Genomic DNA, 22142 nt, shown 5'->3' with positions numbered 1-22142 from the left:
TGATTTACCTATCAACTTTTTCTGTAAAAATCAAAATTGTCCCAACTCAACAGGCTCCTTGTTGGTCAGCGGGACTAACAAGCACACAAAATAATCTGCTCAGTTTTTGCTCAGTTTTTGTAAAAGCCAAAATTTGCATATGGCTTCATGGGCTTATGTCTCTGGATTTTCTGATTGTTTTGAGTTTCCCTGTATGTACATTTCTGTGTATATGTGAAAGGTTTATGTTTAGAACCAAAGAAAATAAAAATTGCACATCTAAGGTTATTTATAATATGGTTAGAAAACATAAAAAACAACAGGGAGTAGGCAAACTGGGTGGAGACCCCTAGAGGCCCTGCTAATCCTGAATGTAACAGATTTATTAAAAATACGCATTCAGGAGATTTATTTAGTTTAGTTTATTTAGTCATCATTGAAGGACCCTATCTGAACATCATGCAATGCAGCCAGAGGAAGGCAGAGTTGCCCATTTACGTCACCGAGTGGCCCCGCCCTCAGCTATATAACAGCTGTCACCGAGAAGAAGCGTCACTCTGCGGGAGCCTCCCATGGAGGCGGATCTGTTGCGGCTTTTCTTTTTTTTTTTTCTTTTTTTGGCTCGTCGGGTGGCGTGAGATGGATCCACATCGAGGGACATTTGAATTTTTTTATCTTTTAATAAAGGACTTGTCCCAAAGTGTCTCAATGTACCCGTTACCAATTCACATAGGGGGGAGGCCGGGATCTGGGGGTCCCTTTGTTAAAGGGGGCTTCCAGATTCCAATAAGGCCCCCGACCGCAGACCCCCACAACCACTGGGCAAGGTTTGTGGGGATGAGGCCCTTGTCCCCATCAACATGGGGACAAGGTGCTTTGGGAGTGACTCCAAAGCATCCCCCCATATTGAGGGCATGTGGTCTGGTACAGTTCAGGAGGGGGGGCACTCTCTAGTCCCCCCTCTTTTCCTGCGGCCTGCCAGGTTGCATGCTCAGATAAGGGTCTGGTATGGATTTTAGAGGTGACCCCTATGCCTTTTTTTTTAAATATTTTGGCGCAGGGTTCCCCTTAATATCCATACCAGACCTGAAGGGCCTGGTATGGATTTTGAGGGGACCCCCATGCAATTTTTTTTTACATTTCTGGTTCGGGGTTCCCCTTAATATTGATGCCAGACCCAAAGGGCCTGGTAATGGACTGGGGGGAACCCATGCCGTTTTTTTCAATGAGTTTTATCTATATTGGCGGGAGTTGGGACCCGACAATTCATGCCGCAATCAGTTTTAAATTACTTTTTTTACTTTGGAAATGTCATTTTGCCATGGTACTGTTCTAAACACGGGAAAACTGCGCGACTTTACAGGCATACTATAGACACCCATGATATTTAAATGAATATTTCTTTTTTATTCTTTCACTTTAAGCATTATTAATATCACTGCTCCCGAAAAAACATCCATTTTAAAAACTTTTTTTTGCATTGATACATGTCCCCTGGGGCAGGACCCAGGTCTCCAAACACTTTTTATGGCAATAAATTGCATATAAGCCTTTAGAATGTGCACTTTTGGTTTTCCATGTCAATGTCCCATAGACTTTACTGGTGTTCCGCGGCTTTCGAATTTGCCGCGAACACCACATAATGTCCGTCTCGGACATCGGGCTCATCCCTAATACTCACATAACACATAATTTCCACCATGGTGCCTAGGCAAGGGTGAGGTCATCATCCTTTTAACAAGTCCAGTGGAATGCTGAGTGCCCCAAATCTCACAAAATAGCTCCTGTGTTGTACTGAGGCATCTTCATGCAAACTTTGATATACTCAGCATTCTCTGGATTTTCACGAGAAGAATGATGACCTTACACCTACAGGATGAAAGCTAGGGAAAAAGTAAGAATGTGTTCTAATTTTTGTCAACTTTAAACAATTTATGATAGTGGAGGACCACTGATATATCAAATGGACCTTGCTCTGTTTGGACCGAACTATCTTGCCTTTTTGGAAACACCAAACATGTAATACCGCTTGCACGATGACTAAGAAGTAATGTAACCAGTTTGAGCATTTAGCTACCCCAGAACAGGGTTGCCAACTTTCAGTGAATTTACGAACACTGTCCTTCATTCCTAGACTGTCAGATTGCAGTTTGTAAGTATATTATTAGCCATGTCAAATTATATTGCAACGCATAAAGCCTTACTAATAAAGCTGTGAGATAAAAGAGGTTCTTCTGAGGCCGGGTTGCCAAATTCTAATACATTTACAAAAGGTTTGTAGAATACGTAATTTTTGCATCTGTCCGTGAATGTCCATTATGGACATGCAGACTGCATGTCCGTAATGGACATTCGTGGACAGTTGCAAAAATTACAGATTTTACAAACTGTTCATAAATTTAATGAAATTTGGCAACCCTGCCTCAGAAGCACCTCTTTTACCTCACAGCTTGATTAGTAAGGCTTTATGTGTTGTAATGTAATTTGACATGGCTAATAATATACTTACACACTGCAATCTGACAGTCTTGGAATGAAGGACACGGTTTGATTCATGAAAATATGCCCAGGGGTTTGGGTCACCAGCTGAGAGCTGAGCTTTGATGGTTAGTGCAAGACATTTCTTAAGCTATAGAACACATCTGTTAAAGCAAGACTGCTACAAATTTTCTCAGATTCTTATTATGAGTTCAATTCATACATGTTTAATATTTATGGAATTAGCTGCATAGCATAATCTATTGAGATACATCATCAAATAGACTATTTTTTTTACTGCATTATCTAGGTTTTATTTAAAATGTGACTCCAGCTAACATAATTTAGTTGTTTGTGATTTTAATGGTTTCCCCCAAAACTCCTGTTGCTGTGGTTACTGTCACAAGGACTGGAAGTATGGGAGTATTTCCAAAGGAAAAACAGAGAGCAATAACTAAATAATAATAAATCTGACAGAGGTAAATTTTCTACTCAGTCACCAGTGTTGGTTGGACAGTAGGAGACAGAAAATCACCCAAAAGAAACAAACAAAAAACTGATCTTCTCCACTCAAAAAAAAAAAAAAAATGCTGAAGTTTAAATAGGAACGTTAGTCTGAACCATATTATTATTAATCTACAGTAAATAAGGTGTTCCTGGTTTCGGAATAGCTGATATAATGCAGATTAACAGTCTAAAAAAAAAAAAAAAAAACAGGAAGCTTTAGGGGGCTGATTCAATAAAACAGAATAAAAGAGCAGAAAGTGAGAATGAAACTGGAAATGTTGGCAATAGCAACAAATCAGATTTTGGCTTTTGTTTTTTGAAGAAAAAAAAATTATTTCTAAGTGAACTCCGTGTGCAACAATATTTGTTTTATTCCAGTTTTAATTAAACCACACATAGGAGTTTATTTATATGATGGCTGTAAAGAGTGAATGCAAGCAAATGAAAATGAAAGTGTTGTGTGAATAGGGAGTGAATCTGCAGCTAATGTGAAGTTAGGCAAAAGAACCATTCAGGACAATTATAAATCATTAGGTTAGCCAGTTCAGCATGCTTTAAAAGTTACAGAAGCTCACATTTAACATGTAAACTAGAACAAATCAAAATGTAGTGTATTGTTGCTGACTCATACTTAGATGCAGTGGCTGCATTTTTTTTAAGCATTTTGCCATTTATTTTCCTGTCCTGGCAGACATTATACTCACTCACTGTACTATATCTATAAAGGAGCAGTGTTGTTTTCCTAAGCACAGGAAGCATGTTAGGACTATAGAGAACCCATCCTCTACTTCTCAATAACATATGTGGGAGGTGTTTTGTAGTTTGCAGAGGTGAGTAGGGCAGGATGGATAACAAAGATTGAGATAATACTGCAAATTACACCGGATAAAACGGTTTTCTGACAAGATCAACAGGTACTTTCTTGAATTTATCTGACAGATTCAGCAAAACACTGTGGTTGATAAACAGACCAAGTGAGCAAATGAGCAAATAAGATAACCTCATTGTTAGGGTTTAATGTCTGTAACACTATAAATGACATAGTTATAATATCTGATGAAGTTTGAACTTTATAGGAAATTATTATTATTATTATACAGGATTTATATAGTGCCAACAGTTTACAATATAAAAGGGAGACAATACAGTTACAATACAATAAAATACAGGAGGATTAAGAGGGCCCTGCTCAGAAGAGCTTACAATCTAATAGGGTGGGGCGGGTGGTACAAAAGTTTGTAACTGTGGGAATGACCTGATGGAAGTGGTAAAAGATTGTTTAGAGACATGATAGGCTTTCCTGAAGAGATGAGTTTTCAGGGATTGCCTGAAGGTAGCAAGAGTAGGGGATAGCCGGACAGGTGGAGGTAGCGAGTTCCAGAGGATGGGAGAGGCTCTGGAGAAATCCTGGAGACGAGCATGGAAGGAGGAGATTAGAGAGCTTGAGAGTAGGAGGTCTTGAGAAGAGCGGAGAGGACGATTTGGGTGATATTTGGAGACAAGATTAGTGATGTAGTTCAAGGCAGAGTTGTGAATGGCTTTGTATGTTGTGGTTAGTATTTTGAATTTCATTTGCTGGGTGATTAAGAGCCAGTGTAGGAATTGGAAGAGAGGGTTGGCAGACACTGGTAAGGTGTATAAGTCTGGCAGCAGCATTCATGATAGACTGAAGAGGGGATAGCCTATGGAGAGGTAAACCAATGAGAATTGAGTTGCAATAGTCAAGGCGAGAGATAACAAGGGAGTGAATGAGGAGCTTGGTGGTTTCATTTGTTAAAAAGGGGCGAATTTTAGAGATGTTACGCGGGTGAATTCTACAAACTTTTGACAATGATTGGATCTGAAATTCATTTATATCCACCGCAATGACTGACTGTACATTATTCTATCCCTAGAAGGCTTACACTTACCGGCCACTTTATTAGGTACACCTCTTTAATTGCTTGGTAACACAAATTGCTAATCAGCCAATCACATGGCAGAAACTCAATGCATTTAGGCATCTAAACGTTGTAAAGATGACTTGCTGAGCATCAGGATATAGAAGGAAGGGGATTTAAGTGACTCTGAACGTGGCATGGTTGTTGGTACCAGATGGGCTGGTCTGAGTATTTCAAAAACTGCTAATCTACTGAGATTTTCACACACAACCATCTTTAGGGTTTACAGAGAATGGTCCAAATAAGAAAATATCCAGTGATCGGTAGTTGTTTGGATAAAAATGCCTTGTTGATGTCAGAGGAGAAAGGACAGACAACAGGCAACAGTAACTCAAATAACCACTCGTTACAACCAAGGTATGCAGAATACCATCACTGAATGCACAACACATCGAACCTTAAAGCAGATGGGCTACAGCAGAAGAAGACCACACCGGTTGCCACTCCTGTAAGAACAGGAAATAGAGGCTACAATTCGCACAGGCTCACCAAAAATTGACAATAGAAGATTGGAAAAACATTGCCTGATCTAATGCGTCTTGATTTCAGCTGTGACCTTCATATGGTAGGGTTAGAATTTGGCGTAAACAACAAGAAAGCATGGATCCATCCTGCCTTGTATCAACGCTTCAGGCTGCTGGAGGTGGTGTAAGGGGTGTGGGGGAGATTTTCTTGGCGTTTAGTTCCAACTGAGCATCGTTTAAACACCACGGTCTACCTGAGTTTTGTTGCTAACCATGTCCATACCTTTATGACTACAGTGTACCCAGCTTCTAATGGCTACTTCCAGCAGGATAATGCACCATGTCACAAAGCTCAAATCATCTCAAACTGGTTTCTTGAACATGACTATGAGTTCACTGTACTCCAATGGTCTCCACAGTCACCAGATCTCAATCCAACAGAGCACCTTTGGGATGTGGTGGAAAGGGAGATTTGCATCATGGATGTGTAGCAGACAAATCTACAGCAACTGCATGATGCTTTCATGTCAATATGGACCAAAATCTCTGAGGAATGTTTCCAATACCTTGTTGAATCTATGACATGATGAATTAAGGCAGTTCTGAAGGCAAAAGGGAGTCCAACCTGGTAGTAGCAAGGTGTACCTAATAAAGTGGCCAATGAGTGTATATTAGAACGCATAAAGGAGTACTGGGCTGTGCTATTCAGAAAACATTTCTGGATCGGTTATGTTTTAAGGTTAATTGAGCACACAGATAAGCAAAGGACTCCAAATTCTTAAATTATTCATATATTGCTGACTTAGGACAGGTTTTTTTTTTTTTTTTTTATGTGTGAAGCTTCAGTTGTTTTAAAAAAAAATGCCAAAATTATTTAACAGAAAAAATAGAAATAAGACACCTAAATGTCCATGTACCAATAATGCAAAATCCTAAAGTACCAAGGCAACAAAAAGTCTTTATTTAAATGATTGTACCCTTATACCCTAACCTCTAAAAAACAAACCCTCATAATAAAAGAGACATCGCCATCATCTCGTGCAAAGAACTCAATGTAAGATGGTATAACTGCCATGGCAATATTTTTCAAAGGAGGTCCTATACAACTATTAATTAAGGAAATGCTAATGACTAAATATGTTAGAAAATGAATCTCCTATGCTCTTAATCCATCACTATCAAACCCCATTAAGGTAAGTCACACCATAAGATAGTCAGTTATTGGTCCATTAGTTAACCACTTGCCTACCAGGCACGAACACCCCCTTCCTGCCCAAGACAATTTTCAGCTTTCAGCGCTGTCACAGTTTGAATGACAATTGCGCGGTCATGCTACACTGTACCCAAACAAATTTTGTATCATTTTCTTCACACAAATAGAGCTTTCTTTTGCTGGTATGTAATCATTGCTGGGTTTTTTATTTTCTACAAAAAAAAAGACCAAAAATTTTGAAAAAAAAATAGTTTTTTTACTTTTTTTCTGTCAGCAAATTTTGTAACCAAGTAATTTTTTGCCTTCACTAATTTGCGCTGATGAGGCGGCACTGATAGGCTGAACTGGTGGGCATTGATGAGGTGGCACTTATGGGCACTGATGAGGCGGCACTGATGAGGTGGAACTGATGAGGAGGCACTAATATGCCACACTTATGGGCACTGATAGGTGGCACTGATATGTGGCATTGATGAGCACTGAAAGGCAGCACTGATGGACACTAATAGGCGGCACTGGTGGGCACTGATAGGCGGCACTGGTGGGCACTGATAGGTGGCAGTGGCGGGCACTGAGAGGTGGCACTGGTGGGCACAGATAGGCGGCATGGATAGGCGGTACAGATGGGCACTGATGGGCATTGATGGGTGACACTGATGGGCAATGATGAACAGCAGTGATGGGCAATGATGGGCTGCACTGATAGGCAGCACTAATTGCCAGCACTGACTGGCATGGCTAATGGGCACTGATTTGTGGCACTTGTGGGCAGTGTGGGCACTGATTGCTGCCACTGGTGGGCTCTGATCACTGGCAGTGGTGGGCACTGTATGCTGGCATTGGTGGGCATGGTTTTTTCTTTATTTGTGGCACTTTATATCTTGTAATCAGGGCACTGATGATCAGTGCCCTGATTACTTCCCTAGATGTCCCTGTGTGAGGAGATGCCGCTGATCGTCTCTCCTCTCCTCACACTCTGTCAGTGTGAGGCGAGGAGAGCCGATTACCGGCATCTCCGTGTTTACATGTGACCGGCTGTGATTGGACACAGCCGATCACATGGTTAAAGGACGTGGCTCTTTACACAGATCGGTGTCGCACCATGTCCTAGCAACACGGTGCGGCCACGATCGCTGCGGTGCGCACCCCCGTGGGCGTGCGAGAGCGGCCGCTCTGAGCAGCCGTCATATGACGGCGGCCCAGAACAAGAGCTGCACCGCCCCGCTGTCATATGACGGTGGGCTGGCGGCAACTGGTTAAACACCATTGCAATCTGTTTTGTGGAAAATTCCTCACTGCATTTTTTTAGCAACAGGTTCCAAATGAACAGTCTGTGCTCTGTACATCAAAGTAGAACTATAGCGAAACTTCATTTTGGATAGAGCAAAGGAGGGTTATAACCCCTGTCATATTTTTTTTCACCATCTGTGTCCCATTGTGGAGATTTCCCTTCACTTCCTGTCCCATAGCCAAACAGGAAGGGAGAGGAAATCCCTGAAAATTAAGGGAATGCCTTGGGGACCCCCAGGTCACCAGAACTAATGTCCCCATTGGAAGAATTACCCTCTATTATGTTTCTGGGGACAACCCAAAATTTGGGATTTTCTTTTACTTTCACTTTCAATAATAATAATGGTAAACAGGACAAATAGAGAGAGAGAATCTCCCTTACAGGGGCTCAGACAGCAATAAAAACTATTAGGGGCTCTAATCCCTCTCCACTCTGTCCAAAACTAAAAAAAAAAAGTTTTGCCTTTAGTTGTACTTTAAATCAAAAGTGACATTTTAGTGTGAAATGACTTATGGACAGTTGATTCTGATGAGTTTGTGTGGATACTACTACTCCAAAATTAATTTTCCGTTAAACTAGCCATAAAAAATAATTACCGTATTTATCAGTGTATAACACGCACCTTTCCCCCCTGAAAATAAGGGACAAATCATGGGTGTGTGTTATATGCTGATAGTGTACCTCGTAGGGGAAGGAGAGGGACGAGCGCCGCCGTAATTCACTGAGCCGTCATCTCCTGTTTACTCGGCTCTAACTCAGCACTCACGTTACCAACACAGTCCCTCCTCCGCCACCGCCATTGGTCCAGTGTTCTGTCTATCACAGGAGCTGGTCCAATGCCGATGGCGAAGGCGGGACTGTGTGTGTGACTGCCGACTGAGAGCCGAGTGAGAGTCGAGTATACAGATGACGGCTCTGTGATTTCCTGCACTGTTCAGGCTGCATTGATGGAAGATGGTGAGGCTGCAGATGAGCACTGAGGCTAAAAATGGGCATTAATCAGGCTGTATTGATGGAAGATGGGCTGCAGATGGGCATTGATCAGGCTGCATTGATGGGCCCTGACCCTTATTTTAATTCAAAGTTGTTGTTTTTCTGAAGCTTCCCTCTTAAAATGAAGGTGCGTGTTATATGCCTGTGCGTTTTATACGCCGATAAATTCGGTACTATGTGATATCATAATGGAAGCCCTTTCTGGGGAAAAATAATAACTGTTATAAGGCCTCTGTTCCTCTAATAGGATACAGCAGGAGATGTTTCTCAAATTATGTGTACCCTATAATTTCAGCATTAATAATAAGGGGGGGGGGGCACAGATACAAAATATTCTGTTCTTAGTTCTGGATAACATATTATATTGTCGCCCAGTGTACCAGGAGATGAGGTAAGAGTGAAACATTGGGGTTGATTCACTAAAGGCAAGTGCACTTGGAAGTGCAGTCACTGTAAATCTGAGGGGAAAATTTGAAATGAGGGGAAGCTCTGCTGATTTTATAATCCGATCATGTGCAAGCTAAAATGCTGTTTTTTTAATTTTCCTTGCATGTCCCCCTCGGATCTACAGCGACTGCACTCCCAAGTGCATTTGCAGTACAAAAGTGGATTTGCCTTTACTAAATAACCCCCATTGTATATCCTGTTATTTTACAATTATACCCTGTTTTTTTTTTTTGTTTGTTTTTTTTTTAAAAAACAGTGTTTTAGAGGGAGATTAGCAGTGCTATGTTTCCTTTAAACGGTATGTTAACCCTAACAATAAACTTTGCCTCTTTGCTCACTGTTGATCTGGTAAATATACAATTAAACATGTTTGTTATATTAGTTTGATAGTTACAAAAATTACTCATTGATCCTTCCAGGAATTCATTGTCTGCAGTCCTATTACAAAGTGATCGAGAAATGTGTTAGGACCACAGAACACCTCCCCTGTGTTATGGAGATGAGGGGGTGTTCTGAATTCCTGACCTAGGATAACAACACTGCTTCTCCATAGATACTGTACAGTGACTGAGAATATTCACCCAAGGACAGGATACTGTATGTGGTAATGATAAGATCACCAGGTGAATATAAAGTCAAAAGTCTGAAAACGAATGCTGTGACGGGAAATCTCACCTCTGAAAGCTGTCAATACAACACTAACAGCAGCCGCATGTATTAGTAAAGAAAATAGTTAATTTGGGCACCTGGCCCAAACAAAGTATTTAAAGTGATAGCAAATCTGGAGTTTGGATAAAACTTGACAAAGGCTCTAAAGCTTTCCCACTCTATCCAAAACGAATCAAAATCTTTGCTGGAGTTCTAATTTAATTATTTAGTGAACAGCTTTTACCCCTATAAATTGCTAATGACATAGAATATGTTCTTGCTTACAAATGGATCCATAGACTATATTGTAGTTAATTGGGAATTCAGGACATTGTCTTTTTTTTACTCACATTAACCATGACTGTCAATAAGCTGTAAATATGCATTGGTAAACATTTGCCTACATGCCAAGCTAGTTTTTGCACAGAAAAAAAAAAAAAATAGGAGAGCTACATGCTTATGGGCCTTTGCTATAGATTAACACATTAGAACTTCAACCACCTTGACCTGTGATGACAAACAGGTATTTTTGTCATTTTTGCAAACATCCCCTTGCATATGTTGGTATTGACAAACTACATTCGGACACTTTATGGGGGTTATTTACTAAAGGCAAATCCACTTTGCACTACAAGTGCATTGCATTGCAGAGTGGCAAGGAATTGTGGCAAAAAGGGAGTATAGGTGGATCAGTAGATGGGCTAGTACATGCCTCTCTCAATTTAATCGAAATCAGTGACAGATATAATTTAACCTCTTGGTGTCGATGATGCACAAATATGCAGCCTCTCAGCGGGTGGGTCTTGGCGCCCAGCTGCCGCATAATTGCCATACAACATTGCAAACACAGCTATGCCCAGATAGCAAGCAATTGTTCTGCACGTTTGAAAATGACTTGCTAAGCTATTGTTAGACTTGCCAGGCTTCTCAAGTTTGTTGTACAATTGCAGCAAGTCTGCATTACATGATTTCAGATCAACTTTTTTTTTGCATACATTCTGCAAGCCTGCTGCAAGTTCTGGTTCAGTTATGTTGTACAATAGTCATCCCACCACAGGGGTCACTGTGGCTGAATTTTCATGCTGTAGACTTGCAGAGCTCTTGCTGTAGACTCACCACTGCAACTTTGCTTTTGCTAGAAACTTACCATGCAAATGTGCTACAAATTATAAAAGCGTCAACTAGAACTTGTGCTTCAAGTGCTCTGTATGTGTGCAAGTTGCCAGTGAAAATGTGCAGCAAGTTAACAGACTTAAGCCTCGTACACATGATCGGATTTTCCGCAGACAAAACATCAGACTTTTGTCCGAGGGGCTTGGCCAGGAACTTGTCTTGCATACAAATGGTACACAATTGTCGGCCAACAAACACGAACGTAGTGACATAATATGTGGCTTTTTAGCTCTTTAGCGCCACCCTTTGGGCACCTTCTGCTAATGCTGTGTTTGGTGAGCACTAATTCCGAGCATGCGTGTTTGTACTTTGGACTTTTATCTGACAGACTTGTGTACACATAATCGGAAAATCCGACAACAGACCGTTGTTCACGGAAAATTTTAAAGCCTGCCATCCAACATTTGTCTGCGGAAAATCCAACAACAATTGTCCGATGAAGCATACAAATGGTAGGATTTTCCACCAACAGTCTGTCAACACACAATTTCCCTCAGAAAATCCGATCGTGTGTACGAGGCTTTATGATTAAACACTGCCACAAATTTGTGGCAAGTTATCCTTGCTATCTGGGTGCCTTGCGCGCTTCTGGCACAGTTGCTGGCGGCTATCAGAAAGCTCTTGATGATGGCTGCTTGCGATCAGGAGCTTTTCAATCATGTGACCACTGTGACAGACAACTACGGCGGTCACATGGTCATAAACCCCGCCCCCGGCATCGAAAACCCCTCAAAGGCCTGGGAGGCACTGGTGGCAAGGGGTTAAAATCAATTTCTTTTTACTTATATATTTAAACTGTCAACTTACTGAAGTTAAGAAATGCCGATTAAGGAGTTTAAAATGTAATGTATATTTTTTCTGATAATGAAGTAAATCTATTGTGTTTTTACATGATGATTTTTTTATTTAGTCAGGTATATATAAAAAGTTGCTAGAAGCTGCATCTGAAGCTCTTTCTTAAGCCAAGTTTACTGCTATACTGTAAATAGCCTCAATATCGTTTGTCAATTTTCGGACGCCGGGCTCCTGAATTACAGTGGCGGGAAGGTGTTTTTGAAGCACTTGATTAGAGCCATAGGCTCTAATAGGCTTCAAAAAAGCTAAACTGTGAGCTCCAAGCATTGTGCTTGCAGTCCACCCAGGTGTGTTAGAAAAGCGAATGATTATTCACTTTTCTAACACTGAAATGCCTCTCCACCAATCAGGTAGTGCGGGTCTGATACTCATCACCTGATTGACTGAAAGGACAGGTGCTGCGATTGGACGCCTAGCAGGAGGAGGGGAGGAGATGTATGGAGGACACAGGAGCCTCTGTCAGACTTGCTGCAAGATCCCACAGCTCGCCGACGTCACCCGCTGCCTGACCCACCACCAAGATAGGGTAAGTGCCGGGCAGACGGCGAGCGGGTGGGGGGTCAAAGTGGCAGCATTTGATGGACACAGTGGCAGCATTTGATGGGCCACGGTGGCAGCATTTGTGGGGCACAGTGGCGGCATTAGATGGGGCACAGTGGCAGCATTTGATGGGGCACAGTGGCAGCATTTGATGGGCACAGTAAGGCTACAGTTGATTAATTTTTTTTCTGAATATTTCATAGTATAGTTTGTTTGCGCCCCACCACAAAAAAATTTCCAGCACCAGCCGCCACTTTTCATACGATTCACCAAAAATCATTGTGAGTTCAATTTAAAGCTGAAATACATGAAATCAGCCAAAAAGTCCAACAAAATGCATGCCTTCTCAAGCCACATCATTTTTATTTACAGCTGACGGTTTTTCTGAGCAGCAGGAGTACAGATATATCTACACTTCTAGCACTCTCACAAGAGCGATGCTGCTTTCTCACACAGCAGCTTCTCTGCCCACCCCTCCGCTCTGCTGTTTGTTCACAGAAGGCTTTGTATGGTGAGATATATATATATATATATATATATATATATATATATATATAAAATACAAATATATATACAAATGTAATATAATACATAATATATACATAATCTGTATAATTATAGTGACCTCCTTCTGAAAATGCTAATTCCTTGACTTGTATCCTACCCTCTTCTGGAGTCACAGAACTGGAACAAATATGCAAATCAGGAAAATAGAAGTAAAGTCAGTACTCGTTCTGAGCTTGTTACTCAATATGTTAAAACAGAAGTCCAATCAAATCCTACCTAAACTTAAAACTGCTCTCACCCCCATTCTAAGCCCTATTCTAACTACCTTGTTGAGGAAAGATGTGTATACTTGCCAATTCTGAGGGTGCTCCTGTCTAGCAATCAGATCCGGGTAATCAGCTCTCAGAATGGGCTTCAAACGCCCCATAGTAAGTCTATGAGTGACATCACTGCATAGGCATTGCAGCTGTTGTCAGCAATCTCTCCTGTTCACTGAAGCTGGTTGCTACTAGGGGGATCATATGGCAGGACTGGAGCACCCTCAGAATAGGTAAGCATACACATTTTTTCCTCTACAGGGTAATAAGTATAAGGCTTTAAATGCAGGTGGAAGCAGATTTCAGTTTAGATTTGACTAGACTTCTACTTTAAGAGCAATTTTTCTCAAAAAGGTTTTGGTCCCAAGAGCACTGATCCTAGTTTGGCCTGGAGCAGTGTCATAAGCCTCATGCTGTGGCTGGGCTCTAGGATAGTACGCACCTCACCATTCATTGATATGGTGTTGGTGGCCAGCTCAACATCGCTACTCAGCTGAGGGTGTTCTTTGCTTGCAACTGCATCCGCAGGACTTTGATTGGACAAGAGACTCTGGGAGCAACTTCATGTCCTGTCTTTTTCTCCTGTCTCTTTGGGGGTTGCTAGGATGGGACAAATGGGACAGCTCCATCCCCTATAATTGGGATACTCCTTGGTTTAAATTGGACACTTTTAGGTTTTTAGGTTTATCAAGGAGCAGGGGCTGGAAGGAGTTAAGCCTGACTTGTGGAAGCCAAACACTGTCTACAAGTTGATCAGAGCTAGTGACACCGTAGAGACCGTTCCAGGCCTACCTCTAGCCACTTGCAAGGTGGTCTGAAGAAATGGTTATGCAAAGAGGCTTACAAACAGGCACAAAGATGTGACATGGATGGCAATCCAAGGGGGGTTGCCTTTGGGGACATTCATGTATGTCAGAAACCTGTGCAGATACAGGCACTGAAGAAATTGCTTTGCAAGCCGTCTAGCAGTGCCCCTTTGCAAATCTTCTAGCAGTGCCCCTTTGCACAGTGCCTGTTGAAAGCACTGGAACATGAACTCAAAGACTTTGCATCGCAAGCAGCCATCACCCACTTCGGGTGTTGCACTGACTATTTTGTGGTACATTTGCACAAGAGGACATTGATGGCCCTGGTGGTGATATGGTACTTTAAGGATGCTTTGTAGTGTGCCAGAAATTGCCTCATTCACCAGAGGGAGAGGATGCTCATTGAGGACTATCACAGACTGGTCCACAGCCTGCTCAGAGACTATAACCTTTAGAGACTTTCAGGAGGCGGCAGACTTCCGAGTAGATGTTCCTTTTCTCTTACTCTCTTTGTCCTTCAATAAAGCTTCGGACCTGTAAACTATTTACCCTGACATGATAAGAAGATTCTCATGTGTACAGGGGGCACTGACAATATGGGGAGACTCTGAGGGTATTGTTGGCCCCTGACATAAAGGAAAGGCTCTAACGTGATGAGAAACTCTCTGATGTGATAGGTTGTCTCTGGTGTCAAAGGGACCCTTGATGCGAAGCTAATTTCATCAAGGTGGTTGCATACCTCATCCCAGGCTAAGGTATCCCATTGATAAGTAGCATTTATGCAGCTGAAAAAAGTTTAAGAAATACTACAGAGTGAGTGTAACAACCAGGCAACTAGTATTTGCAGAAGAAAAGTCAGCAATGGCAGCCTCAATGCATCTTTCACAAAAGGTTTCCTTTCAGAAAATTCTGGACATTCCTTTATTTAAAAAATGGTAGATATTTAGCTAGAGAGAAGGGCATCCTGAAACACAGTTCTGTTTAGTATAGTGAATGTTGTTTTGTGATCAGCTGTTTTAAGGTTTCTTATTTTCAAGAGCTCATACCAGCAGCAAATATGTAATTATTTTCTTTCCCATTTGTTACCTTTACCAGCCTCATTAGGTTATGTTTTTCTCTGAAAGCTATTGAAATTGAGCCCTGCAGACATTGCAATCTACCCAAAACAAAGCTCACAGCTGACTAATCACCACTTTCAGCTAAAAATGAATGTCTGTGACAAAAGGTGTCAAAGTTTTATGACAAGAAATACAGTTTATTTTCCTTTTTTTTCTCCTGAATAAAATGACAGATAATACTAATTATGGCTTTTGTTTCCAGAAATAATGGAGGAAGTCTGAATTTATGTTTGCTTTCTTAGACTTCATATATTCTTTGTAAGTAAATAGACATGCTTGTTAAAATGTAAAATAGGTTGCCGCATACATCATACTGCAAAATCGATTCGTATGTTAATCAAAAGCACTCTTCTTGATGAGGTAATATTGCCTTAGAAATACACCTTTATTACTTAAACCCTTTATTGGGATCTAACCATGCTCACTTCTGTCTCAGACTGGAGAACATAACATTTTAGAAAAACGTATACTGCGGTGTTACAACCTCATCATTCTACGGCCTCAATTTCAAATCTATCTATTCAGAAGAGTTATTCTTTTCTAAGGTGTCATAGTCTTGACTGTGTCTTTGATCTTTTCCTCCCCAACATTCTAACAAAAATGTGATGAAAGAGATCAGGGTTAAAAGTCAGTTATATGCACACAGCTTTTGTGAACTTTCCACAGTGTAAAAGTTTGAAACATTTTTATATGACCAGTTTTATGTAACATTACCACCAAAACTGAGAACTTAGTGCATGTCAAGTCAAAACCTTTATTTTTTTCTAGTTTTGGATAGAGCGAGAAGGAAATTTGAACCTCTCCTGGGTTATCCAGGGCTATACTCTCACTTTCTGTCCTGCTGAAACTCTCAGAATGCTAAGCTACGAGAGAGTGGACTGTGCATGCATGGGTGGGGAATGACACTGGGAATGCTCATTTGTGAGTTTTTGGGGCTGCGTATCCAATGCTGAGTACATCTTGTATTTGGCAAGACAGAGGTTAGTACAAATATATGAGCATCTGAAGAATTAGGCATTTTAAAAATGGAACACAGTATGTTAAGGTATTAAGGATACTGTAATGCATAGGAAGGTTTTGGAGAAAAGACGGTAAAGATGATCTAACTCTCTATTGTATTCTTCACCCAAAAAAAAAAAAAGAAAAAAAAGCATGAGCTCACTAATCAAATAAAGTAGCATATTTCCAATAAGTCTGTCAGTTTCCTGATTAATGTTACAATGTAATACTAAACTCAACCTGGGATTTATGTGCTGATGATTTTAAAGAAAGATGACAATTGCATGAAAAAGCACATAAAAGAGTAAAAAAGCAGTATAAACTTAAAAAAGAAAAACTATGTCTGCATTGTATAAAGTGAATAGTAATAGTGAATAGTGTTAATAGCAATATACAAGTGTGATATAACAAACAAAAAATGGCAAAAAACGTGGATAAAGTGCTGCGTGCTTGAAATGACAATATGAAACGTGGTAAATTCCAATATGAATATAAATCAAGCAGAGGATTCCTCAAAGAAAATAAAATGCTAAGTGCTAAATGTCCTGATGAAGTCACGTGGGCGTGATGCTACGCCTTGGGACAGACAGGCATCGGAAGTGACTTCAGGCGCGCGAGCTCACTGCTCGTGGTGAATAATTTTTACCCATTGTTTGTGATGTGAGTACCACAGCTGGTTTTAGAAATAAAATATTCGTTTTTTACATACTACTCTATCTGGACCCCACTTTTTTCCTCCAAAACACATACGGACCTACTTGGCGAGGGATACCATTGCCGCCTACTGGCACCAAGGAAGTTTTTCATAATAAGAACCATCTATCAGGATAAAGTGGCCCCTGAGATGATTACCATCATACGCTATCTATAAGAATCCTACATAGAGATTTACTTCACCATCCAGGATCTCCATTTTTATCTGCATACGGTGTTACCTTACAGCTGTAAGGTAAGGGGCCACCCTGCACTGAGGTGTTTTTCACAGAAGAGAAAAAGTCACCATATATACTGCTTTCATTTGCATGGAGTGTTAGATGGAATCCAGCACTTGTTCTCACTCCCCCTCCATCATACATTCATAGATTTAGGACATTTGTTTACATAATCTGGACTATATCACGCTTTATATTGTCACATTTAGCACGTAGCACTTTATTTTCTTTGAGGAATCCTCTGCTTGATTTATATTTATATTGTAATTTACCACGTTTCATATTGTAATTTCAAGCATGCAGCACTTTATCCATGTTTTTTGACATTCTTTGTTTGTTGTATATTATTGTTATATCACACTTATATTTTACTATTAACAGCGCAGCACCATTCACTTTATCCATTTTCTTCTTGTGGCTATAGACTGACCATTTTGGTGCTTACAGCAGTTAGATATTTATTTTCTTTGGTAGTGCAGGAATATCTTTACTCTTTTATGTCTGCATTGCTCATCTCCAGGCATGAGAATCCCTTCTTTACATTCATTTACGCCCATTTAACATGCATTTTTGAAAATAAATGACCTTAGATGCTGTTTTATACTTGCCTATGTCTGCCATTCAGATCCCGCAACGTTTCCAGGTGCCATGACCAGTCAAGCCAGAGCGGCAATAGACTGGTGGCATCTCTCCCCTGAGGCAATCAGCAGCCTTCAAATCTTGAAAGGACTCTGCTGCTGGAAAGCCAATAAGAGGTGCCCATGTCACCCAGGCAGAGCTGTAACATTTAGTATTCCCCTTTCATGCATGATTTGTTAAAAATTACAATCTCATATAATGGCTTCTATTGTACATATCAGTTCTTTTTAGTATGTTAATAAAGCCATGGTGTTACAAAAAGAATAGTTTTGATATGCTCTGTTATGAAAAATTCTACTATGTGCTCCAATACTGGTGCAACAATTAAAACCAGTTGTTGTATTCAGTCCTGTGAACAAACCAAGAGCAGCATACCCAATGTTTATATGAATGGGTTAAACACATTAATGAGCTCTTTAATTTTAAAAACGGAATTGTGTTGGCACCCTGGTATTGCTCAATAGACGCTTGGCCTAACATATTTTTGTAGTGACTTTGCTAATGAAAATCAATGCCAGCCTCAGGCTGGATGAATTTAGTAAAGTGCTTCACACACGACACAACATGAATATGACTTTCTGCAATGCCATGTCCCAGCTGCTATGATTTCCATTCACAGCAATGCTTTCAAAATGAATCAGGATGTGACATTTCAGAGCATAGCCCTTCCTCCTTCCACTAAGAAATGCTACCGAAGTTGAGTTTACCCTGCCAAAAACACAGTCACATTTTAGCTGAAATATATTCCCCATTTAATTTAACACAAACACCAGGGTTGAGGAAAATCATGAAAATTACATTAAGTGCCTTAAGTGAAAAAGTATACTGTCATGGTTCTAAGGAGATTTTGTTATACTATGTTATATTTTCTTTTTATAGGGGGAGTATTGCCAAACTTGCCTTAAGCTACCCAGTATTCACTAGAGGTGAATAGACACAAAAAGTATAAAGAACTAATATGCAAGTAGCAGCGGGCTTCTCTTTTTTTCTACAATATTTTAAACTTTATTGAAAATAAAAGAATCCTGTCCGTTTGAATTTATGAAATAAAGTATTGCATGACTTAAGACAAACAACAGTTCTGAGTGAACAGTTTGGTTGAAAAGTATGAACTTTGTTTGAATGCCTTTTTTCAACCAGACTAACTATGTGATATAAAGGTAACTGCAACTGTCCAAATGGCAGTTACAGTTAGGGAAGTACAAACAAAAAGTATAAAGAACTAGTATGCAATTGAATCAGTAGCAGCGAGCATTTTTTTTTTTTTTGCTAAAGTTTTTTTTTTTTTCATTTTATTAAAAAATAAAAGAATCCTATCTGCCAGAATTTCTGAAATATAATAAAGGTACTCCTCAATTAACGACCAGGTTCTGTTCCAGCGACCAGGTCGTTAAACGAATTGGTTGTTAAATGAGGAGCCACAAGTAATCAATATTTTAAGCATTCTTTTTTTTTTTTAATCAAAACTTTTTTATTTGTTGATGCAGCAAGTAATCATACAAATACAAATCAAACTGTAATAAGGCTGAATACAGTCACAATCTGTCAGAAATAAACAGAGCATATCTTCAAACACAGTCATATATGTTGCACTGCACCTTTCCATAACTGTTAAAGGAAACTTTTAGCACTTTGGTTAAACACTTGCGCATCAAAACACTGTCTTTTTCTTTCTTTTTGCTAGCGGATTTTACTATAACAAGCGCTTAACACACCAAACCTAACACTTAACTGTTTTCCCTTCCCTTCTCCTTTCAACCCCTCCCTCCATTTGCTTTTCACTTTTCCTTATTAAAGTCGTAGCAATCTATCCATTACTAATTGTGGGGGGTGGGGGGGGGCAAGAGCTGGATCGGACATCCACGGCCACCAGGCAGCTTCAAATTTTTTCATGGCTTTTTTATGGCGATATGCCAGTTGTTCCCTGATCAAGAGTGAGTTCACATATACAATCCATTGTTTCCCCATTGGTACAGTAGGCGCCATCCAATGTCTGGCTATAAGTTTTCTAGCCAGGTAGAGCAGTCTAGTGATCATAGTGTACATTCCCCTCTGGTACATCTCCTCATCAATCACACCCAATAGACACACCAGAGCGGTGGAGGGCACCGATACCTGTGCCAACCGGGATACAGTCTGTATGACCTCAGTCCAATACCTATTGAGCTTTGGACATCGCCACAGCATGTGGATGAGGTCCCCCTGGTGAATTTTACATTTTGGGCATAGGGGTGTATCCCTCAAGCCCCATGCGAACAGTTTTGTTGGCGTCTGATAGGTTCTATGCAGAATAAACAGCTGCGATAACCTATGGGAGGCCGAAATGGAGACAGTTTGGATTGATTCCAATGCCATGTCCCATTGATCACCATCAATCTCTCCGATGTCTGTGGCCCATTTAGCTCTACATTTCAAGGAAGTGTGGTCCTGAGTAGAGAGCAACAATGCTGAATAGATTGTGGAAATCTATCCTTTTCTGGCGGTCGCATATTTTAAGCATTCTTAACTACTGTACTGTACTTTAGTGTGAAAAAAAGTCTAAACGCAAAACTCCAACTCAATAATGTTGTTTTCATTTGCATAAGTACAGAACACAAATGAAAATTCCGTACTGTACAATACAATGATGTATAGCGTGTCGTTCGGGTGGGGAGAGCTGGTCTTAAGTCTGAGTGGTCGTTAAACAGGTAAGCCATTAAACAAGGAATAAAAAATGCTACAAAGGTTACTGCAACTGTCCAAAAGACCAAACCTGCAATCTGTGAAGCAGAAGTGCCCCATCACATTTCCTGGACTATACCTGGTAGATATAGCAAATATACTGTATATGCCTTTCTACTGATGATTATTTTCCAATACAGTTTAATGAACACAGGAAAGGCAGGGGGTAATTAGAGAGCTGAATGCATGGCTAAAGACCTGGTGTAGGGAGGAGGGATTTGGGTTTCTAGAGCACTGGGCTGACTTTTCATTGGAGTGCAACCTATATGCTAAAGACGGTTTGCACTTGAATGGAAGGGGGTCTACTGTGCTGGGGGAGAGGTTTAGGGGAAGGCTGGAGGAGTATTTAAACTAGGATTGAGGGGGGAGGGTGAACTAGTTTTACATCGGGCAGACAGGTCCGTTAGGGGTCAGACATTAATGGAGGGTGGAATGGGGATAGATGGGGGGAGGGTTATAGCAGGTGACAAGAAATTTCCCATGTTGCAAACAGCCATTGGAAACTATAGTGCCATTTGTACTACCAAAAATGATATGAAAAACACCAGAGCAAAATGTAATAATGCATTAAAGTGTTTGTACACCAATGCCAGAAGTCTGCCAAGCAAAATAGGTGAGTTGGAAGCTCTGGTGCATGAGGAGAGCTATGATAAAATCGGTATTGCTGAAACTTGGCTTCAATCCTCACATGACTGGTGAATGCTATTAATATTCCTGGCTATTCACTCTTTCGGAGAGACAGGGTAAAAAGGAAAGGTGGCGGGGTATGTCTCTATGTGAAAAGTGATCTCAAAGCAAGTGTGAAAGAGGACCTGGTTGAAGGAGAGTGTGATGAGTCTGAAGCATTATGGGTGGAACTGCATATAGATGTGTGTAGTTCAAAGTTAATCATTGGAGTTTGTTATAGACCACCCAATGTTAGCGAGGAGGTGGAGACTCAGCTCCTTGCACAGATAGAAAGGGCTGCAAGGGCTGGGACAGTGATAATAATGGGGGATTTTAACTACCCAGAAATTGACTGGAGTAATGGCACTACTGGGACAGTGAAAGGGCAAAAATTTATAAACCTATTACAGGACAATTTTATGGTCCAGTTTATTGAGGCCCCAACTAGGAATGAAGCTCTGTTGGACCTGGTAATCTCAAACCATGCAGAGCTTATTACTAATGTCCAGATTAAGGAACACCTGGGTAGCAGTGATCATAACATGATTTCATTTGATGTTAGCCGTAAACAAGAAATACATACGGGAAAGATAAAAACACTTAACTTCAAGAGAGCAAATTTTCCAAGGATGAGGGCTGCTCTCCGGGATTTAGACTGGGAGGGAATATTTGCATTGATAAACACAGAACAGAAATGGGAATTCTTCAAAAAGTCTGTTTGGGACCTCACTGCAAAGTATATTCCCATGGGCAATAAGTTTAAAAGGCTAAAAACAAAACCAATGTGGCTCACGGCCAAAGTTAAAGAAGCTATAAACAATAAGAAAAGAGCTTTTAAAAAATATAAAAATGAAGGAACACCAGTGTCGTTTAAATGTTACAAAGAATTTAACAGAACATGTAAAAAGG

General features: G+C 40.5%; 1 protein-coding gene across 1 annotated transcript in view; it reads right to left on the bottom strand.

Moving 5' to 3' along the window:
- Positions 1-22142, bottom strand: part of PDE1C (phosphodiesterase 1C) — a 1091434-nt gene that overhangs the window by 378890 nt on the left and 690402 nt on the right.

Source organism: Aquarana catesbeiana, linkage group LG05 (assembly GCF_042186555.1).
Source record: "Aquarana catesbeiana isolate 2022-GZ linkage group LG05, ASM4218655v1, whole genome shotgun sequence".
Lineage (NCBI taxonomy): Eukaryota > Metazoa > Chordata > Amphibia > Anura > Ranidae > Aquarana > Aquarana catesbeiana.
This window is presented reverse-complemented; position numbering and strand designations above follow the sequence as displayed.